At 49.8% G+C, this 15,458-nt stretch overlaps 1 protein-coding gene and 1 long non-coding RNA gene across 22 annotated transcripts in view; one reads left to right on the forward strand and one right to left on the reverse strand.

Annotated features, from left to right (window-relative positions):
- Positions 1-9,737: 9,737 nt before the first annotated feature.
- Positions 9,738-13,796, reverse strand: LOC137767555 (uncharacterized). 2 transcript variants are annotated; one of them, XR_011074542.1, is made up of 4 exons: positions 13,103-13,796; positions 12,567-12,718; positions 10,612-11,898; positions 9,738-10,096 (listed from the first exon to the last, which is right to left on the reverse strand). It is a non-coding gene; the product is annotated as an uncharacterized lncRNA (long non-coding RNA). The 2 variants fall into 2 exon arrangements; XR_011074541.1 differs by having other exon boundaries at positions 12,567-13,796.
- The window catches only part of JAKMIP3 (Janus kinase and microtubule interacting protein 3), a 104,206-nt gene continuing 102,441 nt past the window's right edge, over positions 13,694-15,458 (forward strand). For 16 of the 20 annotated variants that reach the window (XM_068548773.1, XM_068548786.1, XM_068548780.1 and 13 more), the window contains exon 1: positions 14,040-14,117. The gene's annotated coding sequence lies outside the window, so the exon portion shown is untranslated. Of the gene's footprint in view, positions 13,722-13,834; positions 13,930-14,039; positions 14,118-15,458 lie in introns of those variants that run through there. The other 4 variants (XM_068548775.1, XM_068548776.1, XM_068548774.1 and 1 more) reach the window with 4 other exon arrangements.

Below are 15,458 nucleotides of genomic sequence, written 5' to 3' on the forward strand. Positions count from 1 at the left end.
CTAACACTGTCACCCCCAGGAGGGCTTCAACATGTGAATCTGGGGGACACAGTCAGCCCATAACCAGAGGCTAGAAGGGGAGGTTGGGACCAGTTTACTCATGTCCTCGTTTTTATGCCAATATTTTGGTGTTGCCCAGGTAACCACAAGAAGCACCAGAAGCTGTGTGGTATATCTGAGTCTTTCCATGTAGACGTTTGGTCCTCGTGACCCCATTTTACAGATGAGGAATCCAACACACAGTGGGGGTGTCTTGGTCACCAGGAGGAGGTGGCAGAGCTGGGAGTAGAGGCGGCTGGCCTGGCTCCTGAGTCTCTCAGCACTGTGGTGACCACTGCTGGGTTTAGGAGCCGGGGAGTGTGGAGCTGCTGGTCCCTGGGGCCATCAGAGAGGTGCTGGCAGGGGCAGGTCTGCACTGCTTAGCCGGCAAGGTGGCGGCTGGGAGCTCATTGACCTCTGTGGACTCTTCTGGTTACCGGACTTCCAGAGTGTGTATATATCTCCAAGAGCCTGATCCAGAGGCAGTGCCTGCATTTCTAAGAAACTGAGTGCAATTAAATGCAGCTTCATTCATTTATTCACCTGCCCATCATCCATCCCTCCATCCATCCATCCCTCCATCCTTCCTTCCCTCCGTCCATCCCTCCATCCATCCATCCATCCCTTCATCCATCCATCCATCCTTCCTTTCCTCCATCCCTCCTTCCATCCATCTATCCATCCATCTATCCAAAGTTCCCCTAGGAAGTGACATTAAGTGGAGTCATAAACATGGGAGGAAAAGTGTTCCTCTTTGAGTGAAGAACAAATTTAAAGGTCCTGAGGCTTCAAAAACTAGGAGGATTTAAGGAAAAGAGACCTGTTCACCATGGGGCAGAACGAGCAAGCAGGCTGCTGAAGAGGAGCCTGGAGCGGTAGGAAGGGGTGAGACTGTGCAGAGCCTCCAAGGCCACGTGAGGCATTTTGGACTTAACTTGAGGAAAATGCGATGCTTACGATGCTTCCTAAAGGCTACCCTAAGGTATGGGTGTGATCCGATCTACCCTAAGGTATGGGTGTGATCCGATTTGCATTTTTGGAAGATGCATATCTTCCACTAAGACGGGCCACCGAGGAAATGGAGGAACAGGATGGCAGGTGTTTGTCTCATCCTTGCATGCATTTGTCCTGCTAGAGACGGGCACTGCTCTAGGCCCTGGGGACACTGCACCAGCAGGACCAAAACAGCCTGTGCCCTCGTGAAATTTACAGTCTTGTGGGGAGAAACACGTAAAGACACATGCTCAAATGAACACATCACATCTCAGAGGCTAGACTGTGTAACAGAGAAAGACACAGTGCAGTAAGGACACAGGTGGGGATGGGGAGGGTGGCCATTTCACCCGGGCTGTGTAGGGAAGGCTGTGTGAAGGGGTGACATCTTCACAGAGATTTGAAGGAAGCAAAGGAGGGAGTCAGACAGCTGCCTTGGGGGAAAGGAGCAGCCAGTGCAGAGGTCCTGAGGGAGCCAGCGGGTGTGCTGGGTGGCCAGGCACGCTCCAGTGCGGCTGGGCAGTAGGAGTGGGGAGACTGGCCAAGCGGGAGCAGGAAGCCAGACCAGGGGGACTTTGGAGGCCAGAGGGATGCCACTGGACAGAGGCGTGGCATGAAATGCCCACATTTTAGGGGCAAGACTGGGAGTGGGCCACTTCTTAGGGGACGGCAAGCATCCAGGACAGTGGCCTGGTCCCAGGCTGGGTAGAAAGGTGGAAACCGTCAGATCTGAAGATACAGTGGTTTTAGACAGAGCCACCAGGATTCGTTGATGGATTAGGCACAGGGGTGAGAAAAGAAAGGAAGTCAGCAACACCGCAAGCTTGTAGTCTGCACAGTGGGGAGAGTTTACTGCCGTGGGAGAGACGGGAGAAGAGACAGGCTGGAGGAGCAGTGAGTCGGCCTGGGTGGGGGGTGAGGGGCAGTGGGGGTGTTGGGGTCCACACAGCTCAGGCCCTGGGTGTCCAGGCCAGGATGCAGGGACTGATGGGCTAGGAAGGGTGGAGGCGATGTGGTGACAGACCGAGCTGGGTAGAGACAGAGGAGTGATCGGGCGCACGGGCGGCCGGAGGGAAACCTCAGCGCCTTGTGGAAAACGAGAACGCGCGGACGGCCGCGCAGACAGCGCTGGTGCTGGGCTGGGAGGAGCGAAAGGCACCACATCCACTTGCAGGAGAGGAAACAGAAGCTTGGAATGGACAGAACCTGCTCTGAGACCACACGACGCGAAGCAGGAGAGCGGGGACCCATCCGGGTGTGGCTTACAGCTCTTACCCACCGTGTTCCGGCCCTGGTGGTGGTCCTGGGGTGTTTAGTCTTTGACCCCGACCGCTAAGCCTCTCCAGTGTGTGCCTTGGCTGTGCTTGCGTGTGTCAGCTTTCCTGGGCCACTGGGACTCTGTCACAACACGCAGCCGCTCTCACTCAGGTCTCTGCACTCGGTGCCCCCTGCTTGGAATGCTCTCTCTCCAGATCTCTGCATGGCTCCCTCTTCCTTCCTGCTCGCTCAGAGGTGACCTTGCCAGGTCAGCTGACCTCCTCATACGAAACAGAGAGCCCCTCTCCCTGCTGCCTTTACTGGGATTTCCTAACCTGCTTTCCCTGCATTCATTTCTCTGCAGAGCACTTATCAGCTGACGACTTAAGAACGTCTGGCCACCCAGCACACCCGGCTGGCTCCCTCAGGACCTCTGCACTGGCTGCTCTGTCCCTCCCGCTGGAGTGTAAGCCCCATGAGGACAGAGGTTGGAACCGCGCCTGACCCCTCGTCCCTCCCACACACACTTGCCGTATGTTGCAATGACCGGACAGGCAAGTGTTTTCATCCAGAAAGTGGGTCTCATGTGTGATGCGACGGTGGGGCTACCAGGACCCCCAGAGGGGCTGATCCATTTCGCACTCACCTGTGTTAATGGTAGTGAATTGCACAGGGAAATAGATCATCCAGAGCCACTGAAATTTGGTTTTGGAACAGACGGAACATGTGTGCGACTTGCCACGTCAGCCCCGGTGGGCACCTGTCGTCCTGAGCTCCCCACCGTTCTTGCCCCTCCTTTTGGTGGCCTCCTCCCGGATTTCTTCTGGAAACGCTCTCTGCTCTCGGTCTGAGCGGTTCAGCCACGTTCACAGGCGTTGTCCCAGGACCCGTGGAGAGAGGAGGAGCCTTTGTGCTGGTGTCCTGGAGTGGCGGGCGTCCAGGGGCTACAACGGCCATCGTCCTGCCACCTGGAAGAGCCCACTCGGCCAGAAGCCGGAGAGAGAGCAGAGCCGAGGGGGCGGGGGAGGGACAGCGTCCAGCGCACTTGGATTCAGCCACGGCCCGTCCTGCCGGTTCGCACACTGCCAGGCACGTTGGCTTTTTAATCGTGACGCAACTGAAAGATTCCCACAGACCCACCACGTGGCTTCTTGGTCCAGCTGTTGTATCCCAGGACCAGGAGCCCAGGGCCCTGTGGGGCCGGAGAGCCCGGGTGACCGCAGATCAGAGAGCCCTCCCCTCCCAGGCTGCATCAGCCCCGGCACCGGATCCCCAGCCCAGCGGCCCTGCAGGAGGCGCTTTTCCTGTCCCAGGCGCTGCTCCGTAGGGCGTGGTCCTCCTTGTCAAGACTGGCACTTAAGCTAATGGGTTTCAGCAAGCAAATTCTTCATAACCACAAACCAGTACTTCCTGTGTTGAAAAGACTCTGGGCTGGACGCAGAAGCGCCATGCGGGCGTGGCTGGAGGCAGGTCACCCCTCTCTGGGCCTCGGCTGGACATCTGGAAGGTGAGGGGGTGGGGCTCTTTCTACGCTTCCCTCCATTCTGGGGAGTCTTTGCTCATGTGGAAGATTCCTGGTTTTCCACTGGCATTTAAAAAAATTGGGATATTGAATGTGATACGGAAAAGTCTGTAGATCATATATGTACAGCTTAAAGAAGAATTATAAAATAAATACCCATGGGACCACCACCCAAGTCTAGAAGAGAACATGGAAGCCCTCTGTAGTCGCCCCCCTCCACCCCACAGCCCTTCCCCCAAAGGCAGCCACTATCCTGACTCCGATAGTAAACATTTCCTCACTTTCCTTTACGTTTTTATCACCTTATATACTTCACCAATGTTTAATTTGGCTTAGTTTTGAATTTTGTACCATGTGCTGTAAAAGGTGAAGGATTTATATGATCTGAAGAGAAACCAGAGTATACACAAGGTATTATATAAAAGAAATAGTTTTTTCTTTCTTTTTAAATTGGCATACATTATTACTATTATCCAGTACTATGATGTCTAGGACCCAAATACAGGTGTAGAATAGAAATTATGATTGTGGGCATGCTTGTCTTATTTCTCGTCTCACAGAAACTTTATCATTTTATTGTGATGGTCATTCCACTATGAAGATGTTTGATGTAGCTTTGTTTTTCTTTCTTCTCTTTTCTTTTCCTTCCTTCCTTCTTTCCTTCCTTCCTTCCTTCCTTTCTCTTTCTCTCTCTTTCTTTCTTTCTTTTCCGTAGATACTCCTCACCAGCTTCAAAAATTCTTTTCTATTCCAAATTTGCTTAGATTTGAAAAATTATGAATCAATGTTGAATTTCATCCAATTACTTTTCCTGCATTTATTTTCCCACTCACAGTTCCTAAGCTACTAATGTGAGTAAGATTGACCTATGACTTTCCTTCTCTCACTGTTCTTAGTAGGTTTTCCTACTGTCATGAAGTGAGTTGGAGTTGTTACCCCTTATTCTGTTATCTGGAAGAGTTTGTATAAGATTTTATCTTTTGTTCCTTACACATTTGGTGGAAACTGCCAATAAAGCCATCTGTGCTTAGAGTTTTATTTGGGGGAAGATTTTTTTCACTACTGATTCAGCGTTTTCAAGAATCCATTTTTTTCTGAGTTAATTTTGCTACCTTCCCAGGAATGTATACATTTCATTTCAAATTTTCAAACTTATTGGCATAAAATTTACATAGTTTTCTCTTTTTTTTTTTAATAGCTGAAGCATCTAAATAAATTTGTCAGGGGCTAATTAAATATCTGGGTATTTCAAAGACCCGCTTTTGGCTTAGCTTACCCTCTCTGTTGGATATTTCCCCCCTATTTCATTAAGTTTTGCTTTGTATTTATTAGGGCCTCCTTTTATTTCCTTGTGGTTTGGTTTGTTATTTTTCTAAGTTCCTGAGAAAAATGCTTAGTTCCTTACTTTTCAGCTGTTTTCCTCTGTTATATACATTCAGGCATAAAAAAAGCTAAGTATAGCTTTCACTGCATCCCACATGTTTGATATTTAGTATTTTCATCATTGCTTATTTAAAAGCAATTTCTAATTTTTATCATGATTTATCCTTTGACCACAATAAGTTATTTAGAAATGTGTTTATTAATTTCCAAACGTATGGCTATTCTCTGGTTATCTTTTTATTATCGATTGCTAGCTTAATTGCATTACGATCAGAGAATATACTCTGTATGATTTTAATTCTTTAAACGTTTTTGACACTTGCCTAGAACATGGTTGATATTTGTAAAAGTTCTGTTTGGCTTGAAAATATTGCGTGTTGTAGAATACAGTCTTCTATATAGGTCTATTAGATCGAGTTTGTTAACGAAGTTGTTCAAATCTTTATATGCTTATGCTTTAATGTTCTATTTATTCTGATAATCATTGAGGCAGGAGTGCTAATTTCTTCTGCTCTGATAACGGATTTTTTTTTTTTTTTTTTTTTTTGGCCACACCACAGGGTATGCGGGATCTTAGTCCCCCGACCAGGGATCGAACCTGCTCCCCATGCAGTGGAAGCATGGAGTCCTAACCACTGGACCGCCAGGGAAGTCCCTGGATTTTTCTATTTTACCTTATATGTCTGCCAAGTTTTGTTTTATATACATTAGAGCTATGCTATTATATGCACACACATTTAAAATTCGTATATCTTCCTGATGAATCTAACACTTTATTATAAGTGACTATCTTTATTTCTAGTAGTTCATTTTGCCATAAAGTCTATTTTATCATCTATTAATAAAGCTACACTGGCTTTGGGGGTTGGGGTGGTATTTGTGTGGTGTGCTTTTTCCTTATCTATTCACTTTCAAGCTCTCTCCATTCTTAAGTTTTAGGATGTGTCTTTGCTCCTAAATAGTTTTCCATATTCTAGGTTCAGTTATTGCTCCCCTGTGATGTCCTCCCCTGCTCTACAGCAAGTCTGCTGTCAACAGATTCTGATTTTTTTCTTCATTTGGGAGTATTTTATTTCACTTTCTGTCTTAGTCTGTTCAGGACGGTAACAGAATACCATAGGCTGGGTGGCTTATGAACAACAGAAATTTATTTCTCACAGCTCTGGAGCCTGGAAGTCCGAGATCAAGGTGCCAGCAGACTTAGGGTGTGGTAAGAGCCCCCTTCCTGGTTCACAGACTGCTGTCTTCTCCCTGTGTCCTCACGGGAGAGGGGGCAAGAGAGCTCTCTGGGGTCTCTGTTATAAGGGCACTGATCCCATTCACGGGGCCGCACCTCAGGACCTCATGACCTCACGAAGGTTCCCGCTCCAAATACCCTCACCCTGAGCATTAGGTTTCAGCATATGAATCTGGGATTCACAAACATTCAGCCTGTAGCACTTCCATTCTCTGCACATAGAATCCTGACAGTTTTCTTTCAGCATTTAAGGATCATTGTTCCGCTGCCTTCTGTCCTCCATGTTTTCTGCATTAATTCAGATTATTTCCCTACATGTAATGAGTCATTTTCCCCTGGCTGCTTTCAGGATTTTTTCCGTCTTAGTTACCAAATTTGGCAAGTTTTCTGCCATTATTTCTTCAGATATTTTTTCTTAACCACACTTTCCTCTTTTTCCAGAACTTCAATAACACAAATGTTAGATCTTCTGGTATCGTCCCACTGCTTCCTGAGTCTCTGTTCATTTGTTTTTCAATCTTTTTCCCTCTCTGTTGTATCAGCTGGATCATTTCTCTTCAGGTTCACTGCCTCTTTCCTCTGTCACCTTTATTTTACTACTGAGTCCATCTAGTGAGGTTTTAATTTTGGTTATTATATTTTTTAGTTCTAAAATTGCCATTTGAGGGAGTTCCCTGGTGGCCTACTGGTTAGGATTTCAGGCTTTCACTGCTGGGTCCCGGGTTCAGTCCCTGGTCAGGGAACTGAGATCCTGCCAGCCGTGTGGCAAGGCCAAAAAATAATAATAATAAAATAAAATTTCCATTTGATTCTTCTTTGTATTTTCTATTTCTCTGCTGAGATTTTCTATCTTTCCATTTCTTCAAGAGTGTTTACTCTTGGGGCTTCCATGGTGGCGCAGTGGTTGAGAATCTGCCTGCCAATGCAGGGGACACGGGTTCGAGCCCTGGTCTGGGAGGATCCCACATGCCGCGGAGCAACTGGGCCCGTGCGCCACAACTGCTGAGCCTGCGCGTCTGGAGCCCGTGAGCCACAACTGCTGAGCCTGCGCGTCTGGAGCCTGTGCTCCGCAACAAGAGAGGCCGCGATAGTGAGAGGCCCGCGCACCGCGATGAAGAGTGGCCCCCGCTCGCCGCAACTGGAGAAAGCCCTCGCACAGAAACGAAGACCCAACACAGCCAAAAATAAATAAATAAATAAATAAATTTATTTAAAAAAAAAAAAAAAAAAAAGAGTGTTTACTCTTATTCGCTGGAGCGTTTCTGTGACCCTTGCCTTGTCACATAGCAGTTTTGTCAGGTAACCCAACACCTCTGTCATCTTGGCATTGTTATCGTGGACTGCTCTCTCTCCACATTCCAGCTGAGATCTGATCCCTTGTTTGCTGGGTAATTTGGGATTGCGCCCTGGACATACTGAATATTATGTTATGAGACTCTAGTACTGTTTAGGTTCTATGGGGATTGTTGATATATTTCATTTTATCAGGCATTTGACGCAGGTGAGTTCAGACTGAAAGCTCCATCCAACCGTTGCAGGGCTGTTTGGCTCTGTCCCTTGTGTGCACCACCCAGTGGGATCCGGTCTAGCCCATCACGCACTCTCTAACTCTGTGGTGTGCTGTTTGGGGCCAGCGATCCCAGGCATTCACAACAACTCTCTTACGTCAATCTTCTTAGCGCCTCCCTTTCTACAGTCTCCCCAGTGCTTCCCAGCTTCCTGGAGCATCTCGTTTTGGTTATTTTGCCAGAAAGCTAGAACGTGTTTACCCTGCTTTGTGTGCACACTTCTGATTTCTGCACCTGCATCTTGGGCCACGTGGGAGGATGAGGAGGAGGACGAAAAGCAACAGCAATTGGCTCAACCCTCTTGGGAGCAGAGCCCCCCCCCCCCACCCCGGTTAGAGAGGGAGCCACTCCTCCTTAGAATCTTAGGCTCCTGGATCCCCTGGTGCGCCTGCCACCACCGTTGGATTACGAGGGGCAGGGGCAAAAGAGAATGAAGAAAAGGAAAAATTGGAGCGGGGAACGTACCCCACTCCCTCTAAGCGCCGGGAGAGCCCTTTCTTCGTCCTGGAGCCAGAACTCAGGCTTCTCCTGGAATGAGCTCCATCCGTGCTGTGCCCGCTTGCAGGTTTGGGGGTGAATTTACGCCATATGGGGAAATTTGAGAAGAAAAACAAGGTAAACTTGCACACAGTATTATAGGCACAGGACTTGTGCAAGCATTGTGAATTGGCACGATGGCACTCGGGAGCATTTGGATAACTCTAAGGGCCCTGAGCCCCCAGGCCCTACTGCATCTCCCACAACCTTATGGTTTTGTGTTTGTTTGTTTGTTTTTGTTTTTGTTTTTGGCCACATGGCATGTGGGATCCTTGTTCCCAACCAGGGATCGAACCCACACCCCCTGCATTGGAAGCGTAGAGTCTCAACCACTGGACCGCCAGGGAAGTCCCTCCCATAACCTTATGGTCTGAAGAGATTGGTCCCACTTGGTGTGAAGGCTCACTGTGACCTCACAGGAGGCAGGCACAGGTAGGTGACGGCAATGCATCCCTGATACCTTCTCCTGATTCTAGGCTGTAAGTACAGTAAGATACCTGCCTGCCAGGGACCAATGACAAAGTCTAACCTGATGGGAACGTAAGTTGGTGCAGCCACTGTGGAAAACAGTATGGAGGTTCCTCGAAAAACTAAAATTGAGTTGCCATATGATTCAGCAATCCCACTCCTGGGCATATATTCGGACAAAACTATAATTCAAAAAGATACCTGCACCCCTATGTTCATAGCTGCACTATTCACAATAGCCAAGACATGGAAACAACCTAAATACCATTGACATATGAATGGATAAAGAAGATGTGAGATATATATATATGTATCTCGACAATGGAATACTACTCAGCCATAAAAAAGAATGAAATAATACCATTTGCAGCAGCATGGATGGACCTAGAGATTATCATACTAAGTGAAGTAAGTCAGACAGAGAAAGACAAATATCATACGGTATCACTTATACGTGGAGTCTAAAATATTACACAAATGAATTTATTTATGAAACAGAAAGACTCGCAGACGTAGAGAACAGACTTGTGGTTGAGGGGAGGTGTGGGGGAGGGGTGGCATGGGAGTTTGGGGTCAGCAGATGCAAGCTATTTTATATGCAAATATATAACTGAATCACTTTGCTGTACACCAGAAACTAACACAACATTGTAAATCAGCTATACTTCAATAAAATAAATTTTAAAACCAAAAACAAAGTCAAACCTGAGAAGAGTAGATTTGCACATCAAAGGAATTGCAGAATTTGCTAATTTATTTTGGCAAAATAGTGGGGAATATGTGTGGAAGTGTGTTCTAAGGGGACTAGATCATGGCAGGAGCAATACAACTTTTAAAAAACTTTATTTATTTTTAAGATTTTGAAAGGTGTATCCTCTTAATCATTTTTTAAAATATTTATTTATTTATTTATTTATTTGGCTGCGTCGGGTCTTCGTTGCGGCACGCAGAATCTTTCGTTGGGGCACGTGGGCTCTGTAGTTGTGGCGTGCGGGCTCCAGAGCGCAGGCTCAGTAGTTGCGCCGTGCCGGCTTAGTTGCCCCGCAGCATGTGGGATCTTGGTTCTCCAGTCAGGGATCGAACCCGTGTCCCCTGCATTGGAAGGAAGATTCTTAACCATTGGACTACCAGGGAAGTCCTATTTTTTAAAATTTTTATTGGAGTATAGTTGACTTACAATATTGTGTTAGTTTCAGGTGTACATCAAAGTGCATCAGTTATACATATATATATAAACTTTTAAATTTGACAGTTTTAGACTTACTGAGAATTGCAAGAATACAAAGAACTACAAAGAACTACTTTGCAAGAATACAAAGAACTACTTTGATATTTACAAAGAATTACTGTATACCCTTCACCTAGATATCCCAAATATTAATATTTTATCACATTTGCTTTATCTCTTTCTCCATGTACGCGTATGTGTGTGCATATATATATATACATTTTTTTTTCCGAACCATTTGAGAGTAAGCTGTAAGCATGAAACCTGCCCCCACCACCCCAAATACTTTAGTGTGTATTTCCTAAAAGCAAAGACCGACTCTTACATAACCTCAGTGTAACTATCAAAGTCAGGAAATTAACGTGGAAATGTTACTTACTCATCAAATTTCCCCTCTGTCCTCACAATGCTTCTTCTAGGGAACGAAAGCCCTGGGTCCTGAGATCTTTAGTCTCCCTTATTTGGAATAGTTCCTCAGCCTTTGTTTTCCATGATAGTTTTATTGTAGGATAACAGTTATTTTTGTAGAAGGGTCCCTCAGTCTGGGTTTCTCAGATGTTTGCTCACGATTAGATTCAGGTGTGAATCTGGGCAAGCATACTGCAGAAATGAAATTGTGTTTTTCTCAGTTCTCATCGTTTGAGGCACTTGATTTTGATTTGTTCCATTGCAGACGTTAACTTTCATTTTTAGGTTCCATTGGAGTCAGCCTGGTTTCTCCACTGCAGACACACTATTTCCCCTTTGTGATTACTAAGTATCTTGGGAAGAGATACGTCGAGACTACTTATCTATCCCACAAATGCTGTTTGTCATCAGACTTTCAGCTACCAGTCCTTTTTAAAATGTGTGTTAAATTGGTCTTAATTTTTCAACATGGGTTTGCTTATCCATGAGTAAATAGAGAGTCTGGATCCACGGGGCTAGCTGGAGCAATCTGAATGGGTCTAAGTGTCCTGTCCTTTGCTTAAGCGAAACCCAAACTCAGTGTGGAATGAAATTGAGGTGCAAGCAATTCCTTTATGTGCTGGAAAGAATCTAAAGCCTTAGGGAGCCGGGCATGTTGGATGAATTTATCACGTGCATTAAGACAGACATTGGTGGGGCAAGGGCCTGATTCCTGGGGAAGCAGTGCAGTTAGTGGCTGTTCTCCGCAGGTCAGGGATAAAGGGGCTGCCGTGAACGGGCTTCCTGATTCCAGGGGAGAGTTTGTATCCTGTAGTGCAAAGGTACAGCAGCAGCTCCACTGCCAAGGGCAGAGTGGGTGCGGTTACCTCATCCGGCAGAAGAGTTGGGCGGTCATCAGAATGGCTTGACCCACAGGAATTTTGGGTGGCAGCGAACTATCACGTGGTTCCCGGGACTGAAATTGATAGGAAACCCACGAAGGGCTGACTTGATACATTTGACTGAAGCAACAAACTGGAATTTTAATGAACACAGCCAGCTGGTGAGTCACTCACTGCGCTAGAAGTCACAGCCACTTGCTCAGTGGTCAGACCTGAATCAGTTCCCAGTCCCAGAGAGTCCTTTTAATTAAGGAAAAGATGGGTGTTCATGGGGACGGATCCTGTGCTGGCACCATAGGTATTAAAACAACAATAGCAACAATTTTTCTCCTAGCCTTTCTGAGAAGGACCTGCAGCCACATTCCCCGCATGGTGCCCTGGGGAGAGAAAAATATTCAGACCTTCAGGGGATCACCGGACATTTACTCTGAGCCAACAATGATCCTCAGGAGAGAGACCCCACCAGAAACCAGCCCTGCTAGCATCTTGATCTTGGACTTGCAGCCTCCAGAACTGTGAGAAAATAGATTTCTGTTGTCTAATCCACCCACCCCCCGTCTGTGGGATTTTGCTCTGGCAGCCCCAGCAGACTAACATGAGTTTGTTCTCAAGCTCACCCTAGACACCCAGGGAAGCTGCAGGAGCAGGTAGCTTCTTCTGGAGGCGCCCTTTCCAGGTCCCTCCGCTTGCATCTCTGATTTTATGGGGAGTTCCCTAAAACGAGTTGACTGACCAATAAAAAACAGAGCCTGCTGCAGTCACGCTAAGTTGGCACTGGCTGGAAAAGGACTGATGGCATCCCAGCCCTACTGGACTGGCCCAAGTGGCCAGTGGGCCATTTTTGAGCCATAGATCTGGCTATGTTACCCGCTTTACCTGGAAGGAGAGTTGACAGAGATATTTGTCTACACTGATGATCAGGGACTGAGAAGGAATGGGTTTGGAGGGTTAGGGTTAAGGAGATCTGGGGAGGAATTGGGGGGATGGACAGACCTTTTGGAGTGGGGCCAGATGTGAGAATATTTGCGTTCCACATGCATCTCACCAGATGTTGCTGTTGTGTAGGACGCGCTGGACAGTCAGGTGGAGATGATGGCCCACTCTGCAGATGTTGGCCGGCTGCCTTGTCCAGCCATCCCAGTCTTTGCACAAAAAGCCCACGAAAGAAGTGCCAGTGGCGGCATGGCTGCAGACAACCTGTGGATTAACAACACAGGTCTCTCCCCACCGAGGCCCATCTGGCCGCCGTCCAGCGCTCAGCCTCTCAGCAGCTGAGACCGACATGGAGTGGTGATGTGGCACCACGTCCTGGGCTCCCAGCAGCCACCCGGCAGTCAGTCCATCCCATCCGACCTCGCTGAGTACGTGCTTATCCTGGGCGTGGTTTTCCTTCCCATCTGGATCCTTCCTGAGTGCCCGCTTCACTTTCACACTAACCTACCCACGATCGCCTCTGACCAAGGAACCAAGGGAGAGCCTCAAGGCCTGACACCCATGCGACCTCTGAGTCTCTCATCCAGAAGGGCCGAGAGGAGGAATGGCCCACGTAAGGTGCCCAGGGTGCCCGCTGGGAGAACAAACCTTGAAGGCTGAGTTTCTGCGCTCTCAGATGTGTTCTCAGCCAGCAATCAATAAACAGCACTGGTTTTCCTGTGGCCAGAAAGCATGGGTCCAGGGCAAAGTGGGCGAGGCCCCTGTCACTGTCACACTTAAGGGTCCCCACTTGCTGTCTGTGCTCAGAACTCTGGGATCTGCTGGTTTATTAAGTCTTGGTATCTGGCAAGGAATGTATTCCACGGGGGAAGCTTTTGCCCTGTACACAGGTTTTCCTAAACGGTATTTGCCCTTCCTTCCTGCCACATTTATAACTGTACCTCCTCCACCAGCTCTAAGAAGTGGGAGTGGGCAATCCTTCCCACTTTACAGATGAGCACGCAGACCCCCGGAGGATGCAGCAGCGGTGGCGCTGGGATCCTGGCGCCAGCAGGCCCCAGAGGCGCGTCTTAACCATGGATCTGTGGATCTGAATCCAGAGCAAGGACTAATTTGCTCCACGCAAGGCTCCCAAAAGCGCTTCTCTCTCATCAGGGCGGAGAAAGGCAGCATTTGGAGATGGGAAGCCAAGAGTTAATGGTTAAAACACACACGTGCAACAATCCCGTGCTTCCTCACGGCTGCTAATCTCCGACATGAAGTGTGGGTGAGTAATTCTCACCGGGATCGTCCCTGGTAACCGGTGGTCCCGGCGCTCGGCCGTGCGCGCTGCACGGAGGCCGGCCTCTCCCCCCGCCCCGCCCCGCGCCCTCCCGCCGCAGCCGGGTTATTTTTGGCAACACGGTTTTCTGATGTTAATAGACCGCAAACCTGCTCCTTAAAAGAATCGGATGGGCAGAAAAGGAGACGAGGAGGTGGGGTGGGGTGTCTCGGAGCCGCGCGCGGGGGCGGGGAGGGCGGGCGGGGAGGGCCGGGGTTGGGGGCGCCCCCGCCCGCGGTGACGCGCGCCCCCCGCCCTCCGCAGCGCCACTGCAATGGCTGAGCCGGGCCGTCGGACGCCGCTGCCCGGAGCCCCTGAGCCGCCCGCTCGCGGGGAGCCTCGGTGAGCAGCCGCGGCCGGGCCGGGCCTCCGCGCTGCGCCCGCGCCTGGCACCGTGCGTCCCGGGCCGGGGCGCCCTGCGCGGCAGGGTTGGCCGGAGATGGCCCGGGAGTGGCCCGGGGGTGGCCTGGAGAGGCCCGGGAGTGGCCCGTAGGTGGCTGTAAGGTGGCTCGGGGTTGGTCGGGGATGGCCCGGAGGTGGCCTTGAGCTGACCCGGAGATGGTCGGGGGTGGCCCGAAGGTGGCGGGGTGACATCCCGCAGGCCGGGGTCCCGCGCCCCCAAGGCGCCCTTGCTGGGGGCGGGAGTCCTCTCTGCCTCTCCAGGCGCCCCCGAGGGCCATGGGCCACCCCTCTGGATCGCGCTGGTTTCCCGGGACCCCGCGGGGCGCGGCGGCAGGCGCACAGGCCCTGGCTGGGCGCGCAGGTATTCGCCGGGGCGCGACTCCGGCATTTACGCGTCGCCGCCCAAGCCGCCCTCCGGAAGGCGCGGCCCTTGCGATTTTTTTTTTTTTTTTTTTTTGGTGTCCAGTTTTTAATCTCACGTGTTTGCGTTTCCGGGGGGTGGTGGCGTAGCTGTCGGATGCTGACAGAATCGGAAGCCCCAGAATAAAGGGTTTAATTGGGTGTCAGGAGTCAAAGAGGAGGCACCGGCCTCCAGTTTTCCTGGAAAAACCTGCCCCTCCCTTTGACCTTGCATCTTGGGAGAGGCGGATCCGATTCTCAGCAGTTCCCTCCCGCTCGGCGTCTTAGGTTTTGATTCATTACCCTCTCTCTGCAGCGACAGAATGCGGTAAAGCTTCTCTGTTGCATCTTGTCTGCAAATGCAAGGAACGGACCTGCGGGTCGAGGCGCTGGCTTGCAGGAGAACAGCGGGAAACCGGAACTGCCTGTCGGCCTCGGCTGCCACGCCGGGAGCCGGGCGCTGTCAGGGGCTGGGAGGACTTGCTGCCCACCTGGCCGGAGGCTCCCCTGCCCTGGGGAGGGTGGAGGGAAAAGGTACTGGGCAGGCCGTCTGCCCGGGCTCAGGGCCCTCCTAGCCCTTCGCACCTTTCTGAGAGCTGATTTGTGCCCGTGAACTAAGACTCGATCTGGCAACTACCTGCAATAGTTTCTCCCCATATTCACGGCAGATAGATCCCTCCCTACCTTCTCATAAACTTCAGTATTAAGGAGCGAAGTTCCTCCTTTAACGTGTTTCCAGGACACGTGACCAGAACGCTGCCGTGCCTTCAGAAGGGCAGCTGATGGCACCACTGTGAGCAAGTCCCGGGGTCTGGGGCTTTGGCACCACAAGTTTGCATTCACGATGCCCGCGAGATCTAGGCGACTGTGAACATGGCATAA

This window comes from Eschrichtius robustus, chromosome 7 (assembly GCF_028021215.1).
Source record: "Eschrichtius robustus isolate mEscRob2 chromosome 7, mEscRob2.pri, whole genome shotgun sequence".
In the NCBI taxonomy this organism is placed as follows: Eukaryota; Metazoa; Chordata; class Mammalia; order Artiodactyla; family Eschrichtiidae; genus Eschrichtius; species Eschrichtius robustus.